Genomic DNA, 25077 nt, shown 5'->3' with positions numbered 1-25077 from the left:
TCACAAGTCCCATCAGAACTCTAGTGATGTATTTTGTAGATGTAGACAGGCTGACTTTAAAATTTATATAGAAATGTAAGGAATAGAATATCTAAAACAATTTCTTGTCTTTTTTTAATAGTTATTACTGTAAGTCCATGGTATTGTGTTAAAGTAATATGGATAGGTGGAGGGATAGGGACTTATATCAGTGGAACATAATAAAATACTGAGGAAAATATGGAGGAAATATGGCAAAGTGTAAAAGCAATGCAGTCAGTAAAGGACAGTCTTATCAAGTGATTTTTTTTAAAAATTACTCTTCTTGGAGTTCCTCTCATGGCGCAGCGGAAAGGAATCTGACTAGGAACCATGAGGTCGCGGGTTCAATCCCTGGCCTCGCTCAGTGGGTTAAGGATCTGATGTTGCCGTGAGTGTGGTGTTGGTTGCAGATGTGGCTTGTATCTGGCATTGCTTTGGTTGTGGCATAGGCTGGTGGCTACAGCTCCCATTGGGAACCCTAGCCTGGTAATCTCCATATGCCAGGGGTGTGGCCCTAAAAAGACAAAAAGAAAAAATTACTCTTCTTAAGACAAAAAAATTATGTAGCAATAATTAAACATCTATTTGCAAAAAATGAGCTTTTTTAAAACTTACATCTTCTACACATATTAACTCAAAATCAATCATAGACCTAAATGTAACAGGTAAGCTGTTAAACTTTTTAAGAAAATTAGGAGAAAACGTTCTTATCAGAGGTTAGGCAGAGGGTTCTTAGATGTTACATAAAACGCAAAATGTTAGATGTTATATAAAAAGCAACTTTTTTCTTAAAAGTTAATAATTTGGACTTTTAAATTTATTTTTATTATTTATTTATTTGTTTATTTTTGCTTTTTTAGGGTTGCACCTGCAGCATATGGAAGTTCCCAGGCTAGGGGTCAAATTGGAGCTGCAACTGCTGGCCTATGCTCTAGCCACAGCAACACAGGATCTGAGCCAAACACAACCTATACCACAGCTTATGGCAACACCAGATCCTTAACCCACTGAGGGGGGCCAGGGATGGAACCTGAATTCTCATGAATGCTAGTCGGGTTTATTACTGTTGAGTAACAACAGGAACTCCAAGACATTTTAAAATTAAAAATTTTGTTTTACAAGAGGCAGTGATAAGAAAGAAAAAGGCTTGATAGAAATTAGTTTATATTCACCAATGACTTGTATCCAAAATAAAAAAATTCTCAAAAATCAACATTGAGAAAAATAACAACCCAATTTAAAAACCAGCATAAGTTTGAGCAGACATTTCATCAAAGAGTATATAAGGATGGCAATACAGATTTAAAGTTTTTTTCAACATAATTAGCCATTAGAGAAATACAAGTTAAAACCATGGTGACATACCCCTACATAACCATTAAAACAGCTAAACTTAAAAAAATTTTGGCGATACCAAGTGTTGTTGAGAATGTAGCTCAGTGAAACATTTTTTTGGGGAATCACAAAAAAGGTATAACTTGGAAAACAGTTGGACAGTTTCTTATAATGTTAACCGTAAAATTACATAAAGATCCAACAATTCCACTTTAGGGTATTAAACCCAGAGAAATGAAAATTTATGTTTGCACAAAAACCTGTATGCATATATTTATGGAAGTTATATGTATAGTTGGAGAGGACTGAAAATAACCTAACTCCTTCAGCAGCATCCTTATGTCTGTTTTTGTACCAATATCGCACTGTCTTGATTACTATAGCTTTGTAATCTTGTCCGAAGTCTGGGAGAGTTATGCCTTCCTGCTTTATTCCTTTTCCTCAGGATTTCTTTGACAATTCTTGGTCTTTTATGGTTCCATATAAATTTTTGGATTATTTGTTTTGGTTCTTTGGAAAATGTCATGAGTAATTTGTTAGGGATCACAGTAAATCTTTAGATTGCTTTGGGTAGTATGGCCATTTTAACAATACTAATTCTTCAAATCCAGGAGCCTGGGATATCTTTCCATTTCTTTGAATCCTCTTTAATTTCCTTTATTAATGTTTTACTGTGGAGTCCTTAGGGTTTTCTATATTCAGTTATCATGCCATCTGCATTTAATGAAAATTTTGTTTCTTCTCTTCCAGTTTGGATACTTTTTATTTCTTTCCTTTCTTTCTTTCTTTTTTTTTGTCTGATTGCTGTGGCTAAGACCTGCAATACTATGTTGAGTAAAAGTGGTGAGAGTAGGCATTCTTGTACTGTTCCAGATTTTAGCGAGAAGGCTTTCAGCTTTTCTCCATTGAGTTTTATATTGGCTATGGGTTTGTCATAAATGGCTTTTATTATGTTATGTTCCCTTGGAGTGGTGCAGTGGAAATGAATCCAACTAGTATCCATGAGGAGGGTGCACGTTCGATCCCTGGCCTCGTTCAGTGGGTCAGGGATCCAGTGTTGCTGTGAGCTGTAATGTAGGTTGCAGATGTGGCTTGGATCCGGTGTTGCTGTGGCTGTGATGTAAAAATAGAAGTTATTGAGGTAAAATAGACAGAAAGGGAGAATTGCACCAAAATTGAGGAATTTGTTTTTGACTGAAAATAAAGTTTTAGTTTTAGTTACATTGGGGTTTTTTTTGGTGGTTGTTCAGTTACATTGGTTTTTGTGTGAGGTGGAAGTCAGGTACAAGTTATTATTTAAGAAAAAAATTTAACAATGTTTCATTTCACAATTTTTACTAAACTTCCTAATTTTCGTTTTTAATTTAGAATACGCCTTCGTCTGTATAGTAAAGTTTGAAAAAGAAAATGTTTTCCACATATAAAATCTATGACCAATTTACACTTTGACCTTTACTAAGCTAAACATTCATTCATTTTTGAAAACTTCTAAGCAAATTCTCACTTTCCATGGGTTAACATAATCTTGAAGGTAGTATGGTGTAGGGTAATGGATAACTATTATCACTTCTCATTCAAGGTTGTAATGTTCTATATAGTCATCACAGACACTGAATTAACCGAACTGAACCATTGTTCCTAGGAGAAAAGCAGGATTGGGTTCCTGCAAGCCTTTGGTTATAACATTTCATTAACTGATCATGTATGACTTTGTTTTATGTGATTTTCTGTTTAAAGAATCCTGATTTAATGTATTTTATTGATTCATTAACAGCAAATTCTTGATCAGTAACACTATCCCATGCGTGAATAAGCATAGTCAATACACATATTTTCTCCATAAAGCAGATCATGACTTTCTTGTGCTTAGAGAAACTGGACAGCACTAATTGCTTGGAAGCCATTTTCAGCAGTAAAATTGTCATCAAAAAAGGACAGAAATTCAATAAACGTAGCGCCTAAGTAGTCTGCAAGAAGGATACTAGTTTATAGTATGAGAGCTGAAACAAGGCCTTGTTTAGCCTCAGCTGTGAATGTGCATGTTGGGTGTTCCCAATTTTTGCTTCAATGCACATGTCTATGAATAGCTGGAAAGACCAATATACAAATAAATTTTATTTATTTAAAATTTTTTTATTTGTTAAATTTTTTGCTTTTTTAAAAAGTGATTTTTATTTTTTCCATTATAATTGCTTTATAGTGTTCTGTCAATTTTCTACTGTACAGCAAAGTGACCCAGTTGCATATACATATATACATTCTTTTTCTCACACTTTCCTCCATCAAGCTCCATCATAAGTGACTAGATATAGTTCCCAGTGCTATACAGCAGGATCTCATTGCTTATCTATTCCAAAGGCAAGAGTTTGCATCTATTAACCCCAAATTCCCAGTCCATGCCATTTCCTTCCCCTCCCCGTTGGCAACCACAAGTCTGCTCTCCAAGTCCATGAGTTTCTTTTTGCAGAAGGGTTCATTTGTGCCGTATACTAGATTCCAGATATGTGATATCATGTGGTATTTGTTTTTCTCTTTCTTACTTACTTCACTCAGTATGAGAGTCTCTAGTTCCATCCATGTTGCTGCAAATGGCATTATTTTGTTCTTATTTATGGCTGAGTAGTATTCCGTTGTGTATTTATACCACATATTCTTAATCCATTCATCTGTTGATGGACATTTAGGTTGTTTCCATGTCTTGGTCATTGTGAATAGTGCTGCAGTGATCATATGGGTACACGTGTCTTTTTTAGGGAAAGTTTTGCTTTTTAGAGTTGCACTTGTGGCATATGGAAGTTCCCAGGCTAAAGGTCAAATTGGAGCTGTAGCTTCCAGTCTACATCACAGCCACAGCAAAGCCCTATCCAAGCCGCATCTGTGACCTACACCACAGCTCACGGCAACGCCGAATCCTTAACCCACTGAGCAGGGCCAGGGATCGATCCTCGGTCCTCATGGATTCTAGTCGACTTTGTTACCACTGAACCATGATGGGAACTCCCATAAAAGCAAAATTTTAAAGCAAGTCCACCCTATCACTGACTGGACAAAAGAATAGGAGGAAGGAGAGGCATAGTAGAATCAATTCACTTTTATTTGCAGAAAAGTTCTCAAGTCATTATTGGTCAAAGCAAATCTCTTTTAAAAGGGAAGTCTTTTTTTTCCCCTGTTTTTAAAGCAAAAGCAAGGAAAGTAGCTGTTGTCTGATTTGCTGATTATCTAAGAACAGCTCCAGGGCAGGTGAGAACCACCTGGATACTGGGGTGTACGGATAGGGCTGATGTGGCTCTGGGAAAAGTTTGGAAACATTCTTAATTTTGAAGGATGGTTAACAATCCTTCTGGATGACAACTCCTCAGATGTTCCTCATGTTATAGTCCCTAAAGTAGAATTTCTGACAGTTCATTTTTATTTGGTCATACTGCTGTGATTTGGAGAGCTGGGCATATAGAGCCATGAACTTCTGCTTTTTTAGAGATTTTGGGAACTGGAAAATAACCTAGGATCCTTCTTAATATAAAGGAGGATGGCTTTTGAGTTTGTGCTGGCTTTCTTTTGGAATCAGGTTGAACCTTCAGTATAGACACTGTATAAAATGTTTAATAAAAATTGTGTTCACCATAGTAGTCATTTTATCTTTTCAAAATGATTAAATGTTGAAGAAACAAGGAAACCGACTGGTTTGCCAAATAATGCCTTTCTCCCATCACCTACATTTTTACATTTCCTTATTTCTTGTGTTGGCACAAATTAACTTTCCTTTCTGATATTTGCAAAGAGTCTGAAGGCTTTCTATTAATTTTAGGTAGTCTCCTCACTAAATGATACTGGGAAAAGTGGATAGCTACATGTAAAAGAATGGAATTAGAACAGTCTCTAACACCATACACAAAAATAAACTGAAGATGAATTAAAGACCTCATTGTAAGCCTGGATACCTTAAAACTCCAAGAGGAAAACATAGACAGAAAACTCTTAGACATAAATCACAGCAATACCTGTTTGGATCCACTCTCTAGAATAATGAAAATAATAATGAAAATAAAGACACAATAAACAAATGGGATCTAGTTAAACTTAAAAGCTTTTGCATAGCAAAGGAAAATAAAAAGACACCCACCGAATGGAAGAAAATATTTTTTTCTTTCTTTCCTTTTTTTTTTTGATCTTTTGTCTTTTTAGGGCTGCACCTGTGGCATTCGGAGGTTCTCAGGCTAGGGGTTGAATCAGAGCTGTAGCTGCCAGCCTATGCCACATCCACAGTAACACGGGATCTGGCCGTGTCTGCGACCAACACCACTGCTCATGATAATGCCAGATTCTTAACCCCCTGAGCGAGGCCAGGGATTGAACCCTCATCCTCATGGATACTAGTTAGAGGATCATTAACCACTGAGCCATGACTGAAACTCCGGAAGAAAATATTTTCAAACTAAGCAACTGATAAGGGATTAATCTCCAAATTATATAAACAGCGCATGCAGCTCAATATCAAAAATACAAACAACTCAATTCAAAAAAAGAGCAGATCTAAATAAATTTCTCCAAAAAAGACATGCAGATAGCTAAAATGCACATGAAAAGGTGATCAGCATCACTAATGATTAGAGAAATGCAAGTCAAAACTAAAGTGAGGTATCATCTCACCCTAGTCAGAATGGCTTTCATCAAAAGTCCTCAAATAAGTGCTGGAGAGGGTGTGGAGAAATTTACATTATGCTGTTGGTGGGAATGGGAATTGATACAACCACCATGGAAAACAGTATGGAAGTTCCTCAGAAAATTAAAAATAGAACTACCGTATGATCCAGCAATCCTACTTTTGGAAATTAATCTGGGGAAAACCGTAATTTGAAAAGACACATGCACCCTTATGTTCATAGCAGCACTATTTGCAGCAGCCAAGACATGGAAGGAACTAAATGCCCATCAAGAGAGAAATGGATAAAGCAGATGTGGTACATGTATATAATGGAATAATAGCCATAAAAAAGAATGAAATAATGCCATTTGCAGCACCATGAATGGACCTGGAGATTATCATAGTAAGTGAAGTAAGTCAGACAGAGAAAGACAAATAGCATATGATACCACTTATATGTGGTATCTAATTTACAATAATACAAAGAACTTACTTATAAAACAGAAACAAACTCACAGATTTCAGAAGCAATCTTAGGGTTATCATAAGTTAAACTGTTAGGGAAGAATTGGGGATGATAATAACTTATACACACTACTGTGTAAAATAAATGATTAATGAGAACCTACTGTATAGCACAGGAAAATCTTCTCAATAGTTTATAATAACCTATATGGGAAAAAAGAATGGATATCTTAATATGTGTGACTAATTCACTTTGCTGTACACTTGAAACTAATACGACATTGTAAGTCAGCTATACTCCATAGAAGTTAAATAAAAAAATCAGAGGAATGAATAAAGATGTGGTACATCTATACAGTGTAACATTACTCATTATAGAAAAGTGAATTAATACTATTTGCAGCATCATGGGTGGACCTAGAAATTATCATATTAAGTGAAGTAAATCAGACAGAAATATAAATGTTATATGGTATCACTTTCATGTGGAATCTAAAAAAGTGATACAAATGAACTTACTTATAAAACAGAAATAGACTCACAGACTTTGAATACAAATTTATGATTACCAAAGGGGGATGTTGCGGGGAGGATGGAGTGGGAGTTTAGGACTGGTATATGCAACTATTGTCTATGGAGTGGATGGTCAACAAGTACCTGCTGTATAGCACAGGGAACTCTGCAATATTCTGTGATAACTTATATGGGAAAAGAATCAGAAAAAAAGACATGTCTATATGTATAACTGAATCACATTGTTGTACAGAAGAAATTAGCACAACATTGTAAATCAGCTATACTTAAGAAAATTTTTTTAAATAATAAAAGAATTTTACGACTTCAAGGACTTCTAAGAGAAGTTTGATTTTGAGAGCTAGCTCTGAAAGTGGATCTAGAAAGTGTTTTCCTATATTTCTCCATGTAATTAACTCAAATTACAAAGTATTTTAGCTTTGCTACTTAGCATGAGATTTATATGAAATGATGCTATGATGTCTATATTATTTCTAAATGTTTACATTCTGCTTTTACATTTCAGGTAACTATTCCCTTAAGTAGGGATCTTAACAGGAGAAATATTTTTTCTGAAATTTAATTAGAGAATTAGAATACTTATATCGAGAATTTGTATTATGATTAGAAATAAAACAAGAAAATCAGGAGTTCCCGTTGTGGTGCAACGGAAACAAATCCAACTAGGAACCATGAGGTTGCGGTTTTGATCCCTGTCCTTGCTTGGTGGGTTAAGGATCTGGCGTTGCTGTGAGCTGTGGTGTAGGTCTCAGATGCAGCTCGGATCTGGTGTTGCTGTGCTGTGGTGTAGGCCGGCAGCTGCAGCTCCAATTCAACCCCTGGACTGGGAACCTCCATATGCCACAGGTGCGGCCCTCAAACAGACAAAAGGCAAAAAAATAAAATAAAAAGAAAATCACATAAGATCATGAATAACCTGATGTTTAATATACTAGATTAATATGTTCATTTACTGTTATTTGGGTTTAGAAGTGTTGTTCCCACCTGGGAAACAATGCTAATACATGTAGACACTGAGATCTTTAACATGTTCATAACTTGCAGTTTATTGATTTTTTTTTTTTAAAGGAAAATATTTTGGTTCAGTGAAGACTAACCTTTTCACTTACAATATTGTTTCTCCATCTATCACAGTGTACAAATGAAAACTTTTATAGATATTTTAACTCTTGTGTGCTCTACAAATCTCTAAGTGTGAATTTGGGGAATTGTTGCAGATTGGATTCCATGGAAAGCCTGAGATAGAGTTTAGGTTAGAGGATGTTCAGTGATCACGCTTGGCATCAACATCTGTGAAAAGGAGTGGAAAAAAGTAGGATTGGACTGAGGGAAAAGATGCGTTGTGAATAACTTCCAGTGACATCCTTGACCTCCCTGCTGTGTATGCAGTTGCTGGAGTGTCCCTTCAGAGTTGTCTTATATTTCCAGGCCTTTAGTTTTGAATGGATCTGTCCTTGGATGTGGGCTGCCCAGGAAGGGGCACATCTTGGGCAGAGGTGCTCTCTGTAGCACAGGTTCTCCTCAAACCTGGGCCGTTGAGTCATTCATTAAGAGGGATTGGGTGGCATGTTGCAGTGTTCTCCACAGGAATACTGTTGAAACTGGTGTATTTTCTTTATTTTTGCTCATTCTTCTTTGTAGTTCCTTTATGGCTCTGGGATAAATATATCACTTTTCTTGCTTCTTTTCCAAGCATGGGCAGGAGCTTGACTTACTTTAACTGAGAATTTCTGCAAATAAATACTTCAAAAAATACGTTGAGAGCACTATATATGTTTCAGATTTGTTTCTTTGTGAAACTCGGTATTATTAGTTAAAAGTAAAAAAATAAATATGTTTTTCTCTTTTGCATTTTTCATATACATGATCTTCTCCCTGATTGTTTCGAGGCATTTAGTCTGCCTAGGGTAAGGTGGGGTTGGAGTGTATTAGAAAGGCAGAGAAAGTTTTTTTTAAATTGGCTTCTGATTTTAATTTATTTAGCAAATATATACTATTAAGTGCCTGCTGTGTACCAGGCATTGTTATGACTTTGGTGATAATAGAATATTGCAACAAGAAAATGGGCTCAACAACTAGGCATTTTCAGTAAGATGAAACCTTTTTGAAGTCCTATGTTTTATCAGTAATTAAGCCTGAAGTACTGAAATTACAAGCTTTTTTCCATAGTATAGAGAAGATACCATAATAGAGAAGTTCTTGGGACTTTTTTTTTTTTTTAATTTATTTATTTATTTTTTTTGTCTTTGTTGTTGTTGTTGTTGTTGCTATTTCTTGGGCCGCTCCCGCGGCATATGGAGGTTCCCAGGCTAGGGGTTGAATCGGAGCTGTAGCCACCGGCCTACGCCAGAGCCACAGCAACGCGGGATCCGAGCCGCGTCTGCAACCTACACCACAGCTCACGGCAACGCCGGATCGTTAACCCACTGAGCAAGGGCAGGGACCGAACCCGCGACCTCATGGTTCCTAGTCGGATTCGTTAACCACTGCGCCACGACGGGAACTCCCTTTTTTTTTTTTTTTAATCTGCGAAAACTCTTTGTATATTTTTAAGTTGACATCTTAATTGTAAAGAATATAATTTTTGGTGTTTGGTATTAATATTTAAAAATAAAAGAGTTACGTTGCCCTCTAAATGAATTCAGTAGGATCTAAATGCCTTAGCAATTTATACCTGCCACCATCTCTAGAAATATGGTTAGGTATAGGAGGCTGGTATTGGTCACAGAATAAATCACTCTTCGTTTCTTATTCAGAGACCACCACTATACTCTGGACTGTGGCTCCTTCCAGAAATGGACCCTATTGCCTTGCAGTGATGGAGGTCCCATTATGTGGGTTGCTGTTCCTATCTGCTGCTGGCAGATTTAAATTAAACCATTGATTCCCTTTTGGAGCCATTGATAGTGCCTCAATGCTTTCTGACATTTTTACAGGTTGTAATGTTGTCACACTTTTACAGGTTGTAATCTTGTTATGCGAGTCTGATCAGACAACTCTGACCACACTATTGTGGCTCTTATAACTAGATCTGTGTTGTGTAGTTCATGTCAAAATATGTGCATCTTTTTTTTCCTTTATTTTTTTTATTATTGCTCAATGAATTTATTACATTTATAGTTGTACAATGATCATCACAATCCAATTTTATAGGATTTCCATCCCACAACATAACCTCATCCCCCCAACCCCCGAACTGTCTCCTTTGGAAACCATAAGTTTTTCAAAGTCTGTGAGTCAGCATCTGTTCTGCAAAGAAGTTCCGTCTGTCTGTTTTTCAGATTCCACATGTCAGTGAAAGCATTTGATGTTGGTGTCTCATTGTCTGACTAATTTGCTTAGCATGATAATTTCTAGGTCCATCCATGTTGCTTAAAAATGTCGGTATTTTGTTCCTTTTAATGGCTGAGTAGTATTCCATTGTGTATATGTACCCCATCTTCTTGATCCACTCCTCTGTCGATGGACATTTAGGTTGTTTCCATGTCTTGGCTATTGCAGATAGTGCTGCAATGAACATCGGAGTACATGTGTCTTTTCGAGTCGTGATTTTTTCTGGATAGATGCCCAGGAGTGGGATTGCTGGATCAAATGGGAGTTCTATTTTTAGTTTTCTGAGGAATCTCCATACTGCTTTCCACAGTGGTGGCACCAATTTACAATCCCACCAACAGTGTACTAGGGTTCCTTTTTCTCCAGACTCTCTCCAGCACTTACTGTTTGTAGACTTTGTGATGATGGCCATTCTGGCTGGTGTAAGGTGGTACCTCATAGTGGTTTTGAATAGCATTTCTCTGATAATGAGTGATGCTGAACATCTTTTCATGTGTTTTTTGGCCATCTGTATGTCTTCTTTGGAGAATTGTCTGTTTAGGTCTTCTGCCCATTTTTTGATGGGATTGTTTGTCTTTTTGGTATTGAGCTGCAGAGGGTATTTCTCAATTTTGGAGATAAATCCCTTGTCAGTTGCTTCATTTGCAAAGATTTTCTCCCATTCTGTGGGTTAAATCTTTTTGTTTTGTTTAGGGTTTCCTTTGCTGTGCAGAAACTTTTACGTTTAATTAAGTCCCATTTGTTTATTTTTGTTTTTACTGTCATTACTCTTAAGAGGTGGATCTCAGAAGATGTTGCTGTCATTTATGTCAGAGAGTGTTTGACCTCTGTTTTCCTCTAAGAGTTTTATAGTATCTGGTCTCACATCTAGGTCTTTAATCCATTTCGAGTTGATTTTTGTGTCTGGTGTTAGGGAGTGTTCCAATTTCATTCTTTTACATGTGGTTGTCCAGTTTTCCCAGCACCATTTATTGAACAGGCTGTCTTTTCTCCATTATATAGTCTTGCCTCCTTTGTCATAGATTAGTTGGCTGTAGGTGTGTGGGTTGAATTCTGGGCTTTCTGTCCTGTTCCACTGATCTATATTTCTGTCTTTGTGCCAGTACCATATGGTTTTGATGATTGTTGCTTTGTAGTATAGTGTGAAGTCAGGGAGCCTGATTCCTCCAGCTCCGTTTTTCTTTTTCAGGTTGTCTTTGGCTATTCTGGGTCTTTTGTGCTTCCAAAGAAACTTTAAAATATTTTGTTCGAGTTCTGTGAAAAATGATCTTGACAGTGGTATGCTTCTAATCTCCAGAGCCACTTAGCAGCTGGCTGATAGTGAAGATATTCAGTGGACCTTCTACATTCCCAGTCATCCAGGGGCATTATCCAGTATTATTAGGTGTTGGAATGGTAAAAATAATTGACTCAAAACATTTTTGACTCTCTCTTACTTCCTTCTGGTTCACATATCTTAGTAAGTGGTTTGGTCACTGAATAGTGGTAACCTAAGAAAGGGATAATCTTCTCTTTGCTGCTTTCTGGACAATGATCAGGATGAAAGGTGTAGGGAGTTACACAGATCCATGTTGAAAATTCCTGGGCATGATAGGTCTTTTTTTGTTGGGGGGGGGGGGATCCTGGCACACGGAATTTCCTGGGTCAGGGATTGAACTCATGCTACAGCAGTGACCTGAGCCACAGCAGTGACAATGCCAGATCCTTAGTTCACTGAGCCACCAGGTAACTCCTGATTTTTTTTTCTTTTTTTTTTTTAATAACGTAAAGGTAGTCCCATGACCACCTTGTTGGTACACCTTTTGGGTGGCAGCCTATCTTAAAGGATCTTAGATTCTCCCCCTAGATTCTTTAGTTAGATTCTTGGGTTTTAGATAATAAGAATAATGACCACTTGGTCAAGTAAACAGATTTCCAGGTTCCCCCTATAATGGCTTGCATGTCAGAGTGAGAGGGCATGTAATTGTTCTCTGAAATTTTTATTTTTTAAGAAAATGCTTGTGTCTTTTGCACTTTTCCAGTTGAAGAGTCTGGATCTGAGGAGGAAATTATTAGATAAAAGTTGAATTTTTAGTTACTGGAACAGGAACACTAGTTTTTTTTCCTGGCTCTTAGGTGGGGAATATATTAGGCCCTGGAAAGCAAGCAGAGGTAAGGTGGGGTCATTAGTGGTCTTCTTCTGTCAGAACTGCCTCAGAAACTTCCTTCAGAAGGAAAACTTCCAGTGCAGTGCTCCTGAACTGTTGCAACTGCCTTAAATTTGAGTGCTTGGTTTGCTGTTCATCTCCACATGGGTCTAACCATGATTCGATTGTCATTCCTCTTAACCTTACCAAGAAGTCTGTTGGAAACAGCAGGGGATAGCCCTACTCCTGTACCTCCCACACACAACACCTGTCAACACCTCCAGATGCCTCCCCTGCCCCCATTCCAGCAGCCATTGCTCAGTCAATCCATGAAGTGGTGGATGCCATCTGGCTGATACTTAGACAAACAGAACAGGTTGGACTGACTTTGCTTAGACAGTCTCTCCAAAAAATAAGGCCTAGACTCAGTTGTTTAGACTAAGCTGGGAACTGTAAGGCACACCAGCCTATTAAAAGAGCACATTTGTTGTTTTGTCAACCTGTGCCCCTTGACTGATTTAGGTCTCTCTTGTGGACTTCCAACAATTGTGAACAGCTCTTTCCCAGTGCTCATAGCATTGTACTTCTGTGCAGAAGCCAGATGTTAATTTGACTCCTTACCAAAAACACAGTGCATGACTTGCACCACTATGTGACTTGCGCCACATAAGGAGGGTTGTAAGGGACCTTCAGGTATTTAATGAAACATTATATATAGTTTTCAAATGTTTGTAGAGTTCTCTCAAATTAGGCTAACCTTGATTACTTAGGAGAACCTCTTGGACTGCTTCATTACTCTGCAGCCAGGTTATCCCTAGGATAGAGTTAGGGTGTCATGAAATGGGTCCCTGACTTTAGCTGAAGTGATCAGTGATACTGACACATATCTAGAAGGCCTCAGGTTACTAGCCAGGGTTGTTATGTTTGGTAGAATTTCCTTAGATATCCTTGTGAGCCAGGCAGATTACAAGGCTGAAACTGTGTAATTGCTTATATATATTCTTATACCTGGAGTAAGTCTAAGTGGAAGGGTCATTTTTAGACACATAGAAAGCCATTTGAATGTCTAAGGTTGATCATCACAATTTATGAGATTTGTTCAGCTGATTTAGCTTAGGACTCTATAGAGTAGAGGATCTGGTAGAAGTCAACACTCTTAAGTTTGCCTCTTCTTGCTACTTGGGTCCTGTTTATAGTATCCATCATTAATTACAATGCATAGAACAAGTTAAATAGGTTTGGACCTTCCTTTGTCCATTAGATTAATCAGCTTGGTTGATGAAATGGAATGCTTTGGAAAAATTTGCCAGAAGTCCAAGACACTTTAGAAACAACAGACACGTAGTGTTGGAGGTAACTTCTAAGGGCCTCTTACATTTCCTCATGTTTGCAAGTAGAGGCACTGACTGCCTTTGTTTTTAACTTTCCTTTGAAGGATGCTTATATAGTAAATAGCCTTGGAAAATAGACTATATCTTTAGAACAAAAGGCAGGTGTGTTTACTGTTCAGTATAATAGAGATAATGTTTCTCTCAGAGCTAATGTCAGGCATACTCACTGCATACTGTAAAAGATGTGGGCTGTCTAAACTCCGACTTCCTTTCCTGCAGACTCACTGTGTGTGTGCAGACATCCATTTGTGCTTACCCACATCACTGCCATGGGATATGGGGGTAGGGGGTCTAGTGGATATATGCTATTGCTCATGCTACTTGCTAGGATGTGACTCTAAGGTAGTTTATCTCTGACTCATGAGCCTCACGTCTTGTGCCTTCATCCATGAAACTGTGACCGTCTACATAGTTAATTTACAAGTAGGTCAAAATCTCAGACTTGTCACAATCCTTGACACGGAAATCATGGGTGCTCTCTCTGGAGCGTCTATTTGGAGGTCCATGTCTCTATTTTAAAAAATGATCCATTTGAGTATCAATAAAAATGTCAAAAGCATGTAACTTTCAGCCTAGCAAGGACATTTAGTTATCTATTACCTATAGTATAGTAGCACCAACTACTGCCCTCGCCCCTAGGGCCAAATCTGGTTCACTGCCTATTTCTTGTAAATAAAGTGTTGAAGTAATAAAGCCACACTTGTCTGTATTGGTATCGTCTATGGTTACTTTTGCACTAGAAGGCAGGGTTGGGTAGTTGCAACAGAGACCATATGACCCTAGAAGTCAAAAATAATTATCTGTCCCTTTAACAAAAAGCTTATAGAACCCTGCTTTAGGCCTCTAGACCAACATTATTTACTTTAAATATACTAGCAAAAATGTGTCAAGATAGATATACAAAGATATTCACTGCAGAGTTGCTTAGACAGTTAAGAGTCAGCAGAAAACTGGAAACAGCTTCAGAAATTATGAGGTCTAGATTTATTGCCTGAACAGACTTACTCTGTAGATTTTCACAAACCATTCCTTGGACTGAACCTCATCCCAGTGGCTCTGAGAGGACCACATTACATACTTACGTATACGTGAAACAGAATTTTATTCTCCCTCACCCACAATAAGGATTTGTCAGATAAGACAATGTAGGAGAGAAGGCAAGGGACAACTAGATTATTTTGGCAGCTTCTGTATATTGCAAACTGTAGGGAGTGCAATGATTACCCAGTAGGAAGCTGAGGTATTGCTGTTAAAATTTGCATTCTAGTCCAAAGATCTTTGAAAAAGGTAGTCATTGGGAAAAACAAAGTTAAACAAAATGAAAACCAAACAAAACAGATTGAAACAACAATAGCAACAACAAAGGTATTACTTTTGATGTTGGTGAGTATTCATTCTTTTCAGTCGAGGGGAGGGGCGAGAAACCCTCTGTGTTCTCAGGTGTTAGGATAGAAACCTTAAATGAGGTGGAAGGCTTATACTGACTAGGTTTAGAAGATAATTTGACTCTTTTTAGTGAGCCTTTAGTAGGAAATCAAGATCAAAGTGTTTTTAGAGTTTGGTAACCTGTTAAAAAGGAAGAGGCTTGATAGTCTAGTAGGAACTTGAATTTTAGGAGTCCATCTAAGGAGAAAGAAGGCAGATTTCTAATATGTAGTGGCCAGCATTGGCCAAAATACAGTTTTTTAGTGATCAGTGTTAAATATGTTTCTTCACGGCCTCTAAAGGGAGTTGTATTTTCTCATGCCTTTTAGTTACAAATGTAGTAACCAGATACCTTGAACATCGTATCAGTATTATTTAATTCATTTGCTTTGACAAAGGAATTAAAATTATTTTTATTAAAAAAACTCAACAGTTTATAAAGTTCAGTCATATTCAATTGAAGTAGTTAAAGGAAGACCTATTATTATTTAATTGGTTGCCTAATTTCCATTGATTATGTTTTGCCTTACACATTACATTTCCACATATACATGCAACTTAAGGTAAATAAGCAACATAGAGAACCTTTGTGTCTTACTCAAAGCGAATACAAGCCAACTAACTGAATAAGATCACTTGGGAAATGTACTCAACTAAATAAATAGACTGTTTAAGTGGTTTATCTTCTATATGGGCAGTTAGGAAAGCATGTTATTTCAGGTGGCGGACATGAAGGAATTTGGGGACTTAGGTGTAGGTGGAACAATGCTAAGCTTTCTTCTTGTTAATCAAGGAAGACTTCATGAAAGAGGATGAGTAAGTGTAGCTAAGATGCTGAGGCTAGTATGGCTATGTTTGTGAAGAGCTTCAAAATCAAGAGTAACAGTCTCTTATTTTTGAAATTAAGGATAACAAGCTTTAGTTTTTGTATTACATGAGGTAGATTGAGGAGGTAAAAGACATAACACCTTGCTTTTTTTAAAATTTATGTAGTATTATACTGATTTTATGTTTATTCCTTTCAGTATGTATTCTCTCATTAATGAGATTAAGAGCATTCTGAGGGTGGGGATTATCTTTTCTGCTTCTTTTTTTGCTCCACGTGGAACAAAATTACAGACTCATGCTAACAAACATTTCAGTTTTATTTTTCAAGAAAATTTAAGATTTCAAATTTGGAAAGTCGAGCATTTTATTAGCTATTGGGAAGGGTGTAAGTAACCAAGAGCTCAGGCAAAATGTTTAAAGTATTTTTAGCTTTGAGGGGCAAGCCAAAGTCAGAGTGTCATACTGAAATTGGAAGACAAGTAAGCCTTTGACTGTTGCAGGTTAGACTAGTGGTGGGATAGGAAACATTGGTATCAACAGAGGCTTAGTATACAGGTGTGTGTCAGGATTCTCTTCATTCATGAGGAGACAATTTGGGAATGAAATCCAAGCTTCAGAAACCACAGTAATAGAAAAACAATAAGATAAAAAGACAGGTAAAGAAGCGAAAAGAGACCCTCATACTTAGGTCAGAAAGAGACAGATACCATATGATATCACTTATATCTGGAATCTAATACACAGCAAAAATGAACCTATCTATAGAAAAAAAACAAACTCATGGACATGAAAAATAGACTTGTGGTTGCCAAGGGAGAGTGGGAAGGACTGGGAGTTTGGGGTTAGATGAAAACCATTGCATTTGGAGTGGATAAGCAATGAGATCACGCTGTATAGCACAGGGAACTATATCTAGTCACTTCTGATGAAACATGATGAAGGATAGTGTGAAAAAAAGAATTTATAAATTTATAACTGGGTCCCTTTGATATACAGCAGAAATTAACATTGTAAATCAACTATAATAAAACAATTCTTAGCAATGGTAACAACATAAGCATTAAAATAACTACTTGGAATTATGGGAAAAAAAGATGTGGCTTTGGCTTCTCTATGACTCTGCCGCAGTGACTGAAACGTGGCAGATATGAGCTCTTATATTTGGCATACTGTATTGGGGGGGGATGTTGGCCTGTAATGGTAAGAAGTATGATTATGAATAGCTTTAAATTTCTTTTTTTCTTTTAGTAATCTTAGAAACTGGTAATCATTTTTTTTGGCTGATCCTCTTGTCAGGTTATGTGACTGGTAGATAGAAATAGTAATACCCTCATTTTATGGGATTTCTGAACTGAAAGGAGAGCAGGTTACTATTTGTGGTTTGTGCAGGTGGGAGTGGAATAAACTGCACAGTGCCAGGTGGTTTTCCTTCTCTTTTAGGATATTGAGGTTCCTTTCTCTGTTGATATATAGAGGCATTAAATATCATATTTATGTTATTGGGGAATTAAAAAAAAATGTTTTGGTTGCCATACTGAAAGTTTAGCTGGAATGTGAGAAATAATCTCCAACAACATTCTCAGTTTTTGTCCTAAGTAGGTTTTTGTTTTTTTTTTTTTTTTTGGGTCTTTCTGTCTTTTCTAGGGCCACACCTGTAACATGTGGAGGCTTGGGGTCTAATCAGTGTTTTTGTTTACAAAACTAGTATATGGACATTATTATTTTTTTAAAGTACTGTAAAAAATTAAACATTAAAGAAGTAAATGAAACCTTAAAGCTGTGTGATCAGATGTGGTATCAAAACCATAGTTGCTAATGGTTTTGCGGTTATCTTGTAGGGGGTGGTGAATTCATTTTCATATTTTAAGAGGGGCATTTATTAAGTGAGGTGTCTAGAAGGGCTTGTTTAGGATTTGAGCTGCTTTAGCATGGGAGTAGTAGCTAATAAAGGGAGTAGAAAGACTAAGAGCAAATGGGATGAATATGCTCCAGGTATTTGAATACTGTCATTGTAAAAGAGGGCATAAACTTCTATGATAATCTTTTGGAACAATGGAAGAAAAACTGTTTTTGTAAAGAGCCTGGTAAATGTATTGGATTTTGTGTTGTGACCATTCAACCCTGGCAGTGTAACATGAAAGCAACCATAGAGAGTCAGTGGTAAACAAGTGGGCATGGCTGTTTTCCAACAAAACTTTGTTTGTGGAAACAGGCAGTGGGCTGGATTTCACCTGCAGGACACCTCCTGTGCTAGAGGAGCACAGTTTTCATCTCAATTGAAGAGAGAATTTTCCAAGAGATTATAGGTTTCACCAGTAGAAAACGTTGTCTCACAAGGTCTCAGCACTCCATCACTGATTTATTATAACCATCAGCCTAGTGTGCTGTTGGTAGGACTTTACACACTAACTCCTGAGAGTTCTGCCAACTTTTCCTTTCCAGTTTTCCATGATTTTCTAACTGATGAAAGTCTCTGATTTAGTCATTGAATGGTAACAATTTAATCAGAAAAATTTCAGCCCACAAAATGTCTGTGTTAAGCTTTGCTTCCTATGAGTTTGCTTAATTTCATTTTATCAAATTAGCTTCAATAGAGTATTTTATTTACTGCGTGTATTTTATTGTATGTATGCATTTTATTCCATGTAATAACATACATATATTTAATTATACATATATTAAGTTAAACACATCATCGAAGTATATACTTAAAATGTATGTGTTTTGTTCCATATATATAATATATAAAGTGTATAGGAGTTCCCACCATGGCTCAGTGATAACAAACCTGACTAGTATCCATGAAGACCTTGGGTTCAGTCCCTGGCCTCACTCTGTGAGTTAACAATCCAGTGTTGCCACAAGCTGTGGTGTAGTTCACAGATGGATCTGGCGTTGCTGTTGCCGTGGTGTAGGCTGGCAGCTACAGCTCCTATTTGACCACTAGACTGGGAGTTTCCATATGCCATAGGTGTGGCCCAATAAGAGACAAAAAAATAAAAATAAAAGAAGTGTATAATTCAATAACTTTCAGATTTATTTGTGACAGATGTGTAGAACATGTCTGTCATTCAGAAAGTTGCATTATATCCCTTTGCAGCCAATATTCTTCAGTGCCTGTCCTTTGGAACCACTTATTTGATTTCTATCACTGTGAATTAGTTTCATCTTATTCTAGAAATAATTTCATAATAATGGAGCCATACAGAGTAAACTCTTTATTATCTGGCTTCTTTAACTCAAAAGTAATGATTTTGAGATGCTTTCAGGTTGTTGCATCGGAAATTAGTTGTTTTTATTGCTGAATAATAGTTTTCCATGTTTATTTATTCATTTATCTGTTGATGGTATTTGTGTTATTTATAGTTTTCTTGGCTCTTATAACTAAAGCTGTTTTGATATTAATATAATGCAGGTTTTTACTGGATTTTTTCCCCTCTGTTCTTGAGTAAATACCTAGGAGTAGAGTTTCTGGGTCATATTGTGTGTGTACAGTTAAAATTCTGCAAAACTGGAAAGCTGCTTTTCAAAGTGGTTGTACCATTTTACATTCCCACAAGCAATGTGTAATTGTTTAGTTCTTAACATCCTCTGTAACACTTGCTGTTGTCAGTCTTTTTAAGGTTAGCCATTCATGTGGGTATGTGGTAGTATGTCCCTGTGGTTTAGTTGGCATTTCCCTGATGATTGATGGTGTTGACCATCATTTCATGTACTTATTGTCCGTCCTTTCAGATATCTTCTTTACTCATTTGTTTATTTATTTGTTTATTTATTTATTTATTGTCTTTTTGCCTTTTCTAGGGCCGCTCCTGCATGTGGAGGTTCCTAGGCTAGGGGTTCAATCAGAGCTGTAGCCACCAGCCTATGCCATGGCCACAGCAACACGGGATCCGAGCCACATCTGCGACCTACACCACCGCTCATGGCAGTGCCGGATCCTTAACCCACTGAGCAAGGGCAGGGATCAAACACGCAACCTCATGGTTCCTAGTCAGTTTCTTTAACCACTGCGCCACCATGGAAACTCTTCTTTACTCATTTTTAAATTGAGTTGTCAACTATTTATTGAGTTTGAAGAGTTCCTCATAATTTTGTACATAAGATCTTTGTCAGATATATGTACGGTTGACCTTTAAATACTATGGGTTGAACTATGTGGGGCGACTTAAACAGATACTTTTCAATAGTAAATTCTATAGTACTATACAGTCTATGGTTGATTGAATCCACACATGGCAGAAGACTGACTGTAAGTTATACTCAAATTAACTTCCTCATTGTTCAAGGGTCAACTGTATTTTGAATATTTTCTCCTACTTTGTGTCTTGCTTTTTCATTTTCTTAACAGTCTTTTGAACAGCATTAGGTTCTAATTTTGATGAAATCATATCAAATTTTCTGCAAGCTTTTTCTGTCCTGTCTTAAAAAATCTTCGCTTACTCCAAAATTGTGAAGATTTTTTCCTTGTGTTTTCCTCAGAAGTTTTGTAGTTTTATGTTTTACTTTTAGGTCTCTGAACTATTTCAAATTTGTGTGTAGAATATGAAATAGAGATTGGAGTTCTTTTTTCCCCCCATCACATCTTTGGTTGTTCTAGCACTGTTTGAGACTTATCCAGTGTTCATTGAATTTTTGTTTAGTGTATCGGTTGAAAATCATTGGACTGCATATGTTTATTTCTTTCTGGACACTGTTTAATTTCATTGATCAATATATCTATGTAATTTATGCCTACTTCACAGTGTCTTGATTAATGTAGGTGTACAGTAAATCTTGAGATCAGGCACTTATTTAAGACAATCCAATTTTGTTTCTCTTATTAAAAATTATTTAGGAGTTCCTGTCATGGCTCAGCGGAAATGAATCTGACTGGCATCCATAAGGACTCAGGGTCAGTCCCTTGGCCTCCCAGTGGGTTAAGGATCTGGCATTGCCGTGAGCTGTGGTGTAGCTCGCAGACGCGGTTTGGATCCCATGTTGCTATCTATGGCTGTGGTATGGGCTGGCAGCTGTACTCCAATTCAGCCTGTAGCCTGGGAATCTTCATATGCTCAGATGCAGCCCTAAAAAGACAAAAATTAAAAAATTAAAAGAATTATTTAGCCTATACTGGGTCATTCTATTTCTGTATTTATTGTCTCAAATAAGCTTGCTAGAAATTTTATGGGAATTTTATTGTTTGTGTTTGCTTTATTTTATTTTTTGGTACTCTACAGTCTTTGTTGTTTGAAGAAAAATTTATCTTCTAACATTCTTTGTGAGTTTTTGAGTGGAGTTGTTTTTTATATTTTATTTTTAAAATGAAATATGGTAAAATTGACTTCTTTTTGATGTATAGGCCCATGAATTTTAACATTTTATATAGATTTGAATGAGTCCTACCACAATCAAGATACAAAATAATTTTATTACCCCCCCAGAATTAATTTCTGCTGTTCCTTTTCCTTGCTTCTTAATCCCTGGCCATCACTAATCTGTTCTATATTGCTAATAGCTTTATCTTTTCTGAAGACTTATAAATTGTAGTAATACAGTACTTAACATTTTGAGACTTCTTTCACTGAGCATATTACCTTTGAGATGCAATTGTTTTTTTTTTCATTGTATTCAGTCATTCTTTTTTTTTTAAAGATTTTTATTTTTTCCATTACAGTTTGTTTAGAGTGTTCTGTTAATTTTCTACCGTACAGCAAAGCCACCCAGTCACACATACTTATATACATTCTTTTTCTCACATTATCCTCCATCATGCTCCATCATAAGTTAGTAGATATGGTTCCCAGTGCAATACAATAGGATCTCATTGCTTATCCATTCCAAAGTATCAGTAGTTTGTTCTTTTTTGTTGCTGAGTAGTATTACGCTATGTGGATGTATCATAGTTTCTTTATCTATGTTAAAGGACATTTGTTTACAGTTTTTGAAGAATATGATTAGAATGGCTATGAACATTTTTTATACTAGGTTTTCTGTGAACAAAGTTATCATTTCGATAGAGTAAATGCCCAGAAGGAGTGGGACTTCTGGGTCTTATGGTAATTGTGTGCAGCTTGCTGTATTTTTAGTGTATTTGTTTATTTTGGAAGTAATTATATTCATTAGAGTAAATTTAGAAAGTAGAGGTAGGCACAGCTAGGGAAAATATTGCCCAGGGTGTCTGCTAAAATTTCACTGTGTTTCTTTTTTTTTTTTTTGTCTTTTTGCTATTTCTTGGGCCGCTGCCTCAGCATATGGAGGTTCCTAGGCTAGGGGAAATCAGAGCTACAGCCGCTGGCCTACACCACAGCCACAGCAGTGCGCGGGATCCAAGCCGCGTCTACAACCTACACCACTGCTCACGGCAACGCCGGATCCTTAACCCACTGAGCAAGGCCAGGGATTGAACCTGCAACCTCATGGTTCCTAGTCAGATTTGTTAACCACTGAGCCATGATGGGAACTCCTGAGTTTCTTTTTGTTCTTTGTCTTCCCTCCTTTCCTCTCCTCCTGCTTTTCCTCTTTACCTCCTCTCCGTCTCTTCTTCTTCCCCTTCCCCCTCTCCTAATCTTCTTCCTTTTCTTCTTCTTTCTCTTCCTTTGTACCTAGCAGTAATCATATTGAAAATATAATTTAATATTCATTTTCTTTCACTTAATTGGATTTTTACATATAAGGATCACTAAATGGGTACAGCACCATGATAGCACATTTGTGTGAGTGAGTTACTGTAGTGGGACTTTAGGCAGTGCAGCTGAATACTGTTAGATATTTTGGACTGATCAACCTTTACTCATCAAATCCAGTTGTTTAGGTGACTGTGGACTCCAACCAGATCACCTGCTTGAGAATGGCATGGTTGATGCCAGCCACTAGCCTTACCACTCAGGCTGAATAGAGCCATAAGGCAGTTACATTGTTTATTATGTGAGTAGTTATTCCTGGAGTAGGTAGACTTTTCATCTAAACCTAAATAGAGTTATATATAAGGCAGACAACATAGAAACGTTTCCATGAAGTCTTAGAAAACAGATGCTGCTAGCTCCCTATTTTTCTTTTTACTTTTACTTTCATGTACTGTGGGCTACTTCTGTTTTCAGAATGTTGGCTCTTGTCAGGTGATTGCTAAGGCTTTGATGTGGCCTTGTGGGGCTCAGATAAACATTACCTCCTTTGCATTTGACTGAAGTGCTAGTCATTGATGTTTTTGTCACCTTTGCAGCCAAAGTTTGGTTAAAACGGTTATTTGGCTTAAGGTTTGGGGATTAAATCAGTCTTCTGAGTCTTTCTGACCTGGCTTTGCAGCATAGTTGGGTATTAGAGATTATTAAGCTAATTGATCCTGTAACTCAGAATTTAGAAATCAAGAAATGTAGGTTTATTTACCTAGAAAGCGGGGGCTGGGGGGAGGGGGTTCCTCTGGTTCTGGAAAATATGGAGTAAACACACGCCACCCTTTCTTTACAACTGAATGTTACTGTAAAACCTGGGCAGAATTCAGGGTAAATAGCAGCAGGCAGATTGGAGAAGAATAGTTTTCAAATACCATCATACCTCTAGAATCTCCTGGCCTAACCTTAGTGCAGCCAGAAACCTGGAATTGAGTGCTGCTGTATAGGCAGGAAGAGGTCTAGAAGCAAGCCTTCTATTTATGGTGTGAGGAGTGAGAAGGGGTGAAAAACTCAGGGAGTTAAGCATCCCTCCCTTTTCTCTTTTTTCTCACAACCCATCACATGGTGATGACATCAGTTTATAGCAGGTGTCTGCAGGAGCCAGAAATCTGAGAGAGAGGGGAACCTTGCTCTATTTGCTGTTCCAGGAGGGCAGAGGTAAACTCCATTGCTTTTAGTCTGACCTCCCAATGTTTGGCCCCAGACAGGCAGTAGTTGTAGGAGTAGACTGTTCCTGGCTGGAGGACAGAAAAGGGTATTCTCAGGAAATTGGAATGTACCATGGGGACAAGAGAAAACACATTGGGAAGGAGACCCTTGAAATTGTGTACAGAATCCTGGGCTCACTGTCAACCTGTGCAAATGTAAGGATCAGATCTTACTTAACATTTCAAAGACTGAAAACTGAGATACAGATTGGGTTCCACCCAGGTTGCAGACTGACCACTGGGTGGCGTGCCCATGCGAAAAACCCAGATAGCATTATAAAGGCTTTGAATACTGAACTGACACTGCAACCACAACCTACAGAAAACATATTGGAATTTGCAGCTTAACCTAACCAACTCCCTGTGAAAACAAAGATATCAATATACTCCATAGGAATCAGGAAGATCCTGAGTTTCATAGCATATTATTAAAAGTGTCTAGGATGGATTTCCCTGGTGGTTCACTGGGGGAAAGATCTGGCATTATCTCTGCTGTGACTCAGATCACTGCTGTGGCATAGGTTTGGTCCCTGGCCCAAGAACTTCTGCATGCTGTGGTCATGGTCAAGAGAAAAGAGAAAGAAAAATGTCAAAGATATAATCCACAAGTACTCAATATGCAGAGAAACACAAATACCTCAACTCACTAATAGACAATATTGACAAGGTAATGTAGATGTTTAAGTCATTTGACAAAGACTTTAAACTTAAGCTAAACATATCAGGAAAGAAATACGTGGTATAAAGAGGACTCGAACATAATTTTAAAACTGAAAAATAGAATAATCATAAAAATTCACTGATTAGAGCCATTGGCAGAATGAAGAGGAAAGAGAAGTCACTGAACTTCATAGGGCACTAGAAAATTTTAAATCTGAACAATATAGAGAAAAATGATAGGGAAAAATCATAAGAGCTTCAGAGAACTCTGGGCCAGTAACATAAGGGCTAACATTTGTGTCACTGGAGTCCCAGAAGGAGAGGAGAAATAGTGTGATGAGGAAAAACATATTTGAAGACACACTGGCTGAAAATTATAATTGTGTTAAAATTCATAGAACTGTGCACCAAAGGGAAAAAAGTCACTTTTACTGTATGAGAATTTAGAATAAATTTAAC

At 37.2% G+C, this 25077-nt stretch overlaps 1 protein-coding gene and 1 long non-coding RNA gene across 14 annotated transcripts in view; one reads left to right on the top strand and one right to left on the bottom strand.

Moving 5' to 3' along the window:
- TCF12 (transcription factor 12) overlaps positions 1-25077 on the top strand; it is a 372042-nt gene that overhangs the window by 87597 nt on the left and 259368 nt on the right. The window lies entirely within an intron of this gene.
- LOC146406345 (uncharacterized) lies at positions 902-7166 on the bottom strand. The gene is made up of 2 exons (XR_014810886.1): positions 4239-7166; positions 902-2423 (listed from the first exon to the last, which is right to left on the bottom strand). It is a non-coding gene; the product is annotated as an uncharacterized LOC146406345 (long non-coding RNA).

The sequence above is a fragment of the Sus scrofa genome, chromosome 1 (genome assembly GCF_054392235.1).
Source record: "Sus scrofa isolate SSC_HxYL_T2T_F1_AM1 chromosome 1, Sscrofa_HxYL_maternal_Yorkshire_Landrace_v2.0, whole genome shotgun sequence".
Taxonomy (NCBI): domain Eukaryota; kingdom Metazoa; phylum Chordata; class Mammalia; order Artiodactyla; family Suidae; genus Sus; species Sus scrofa.
Note: the sequence above shows the minus strand (reverse complement) of the source record. Positions and strands in the feature narration are given on the sequence as shown.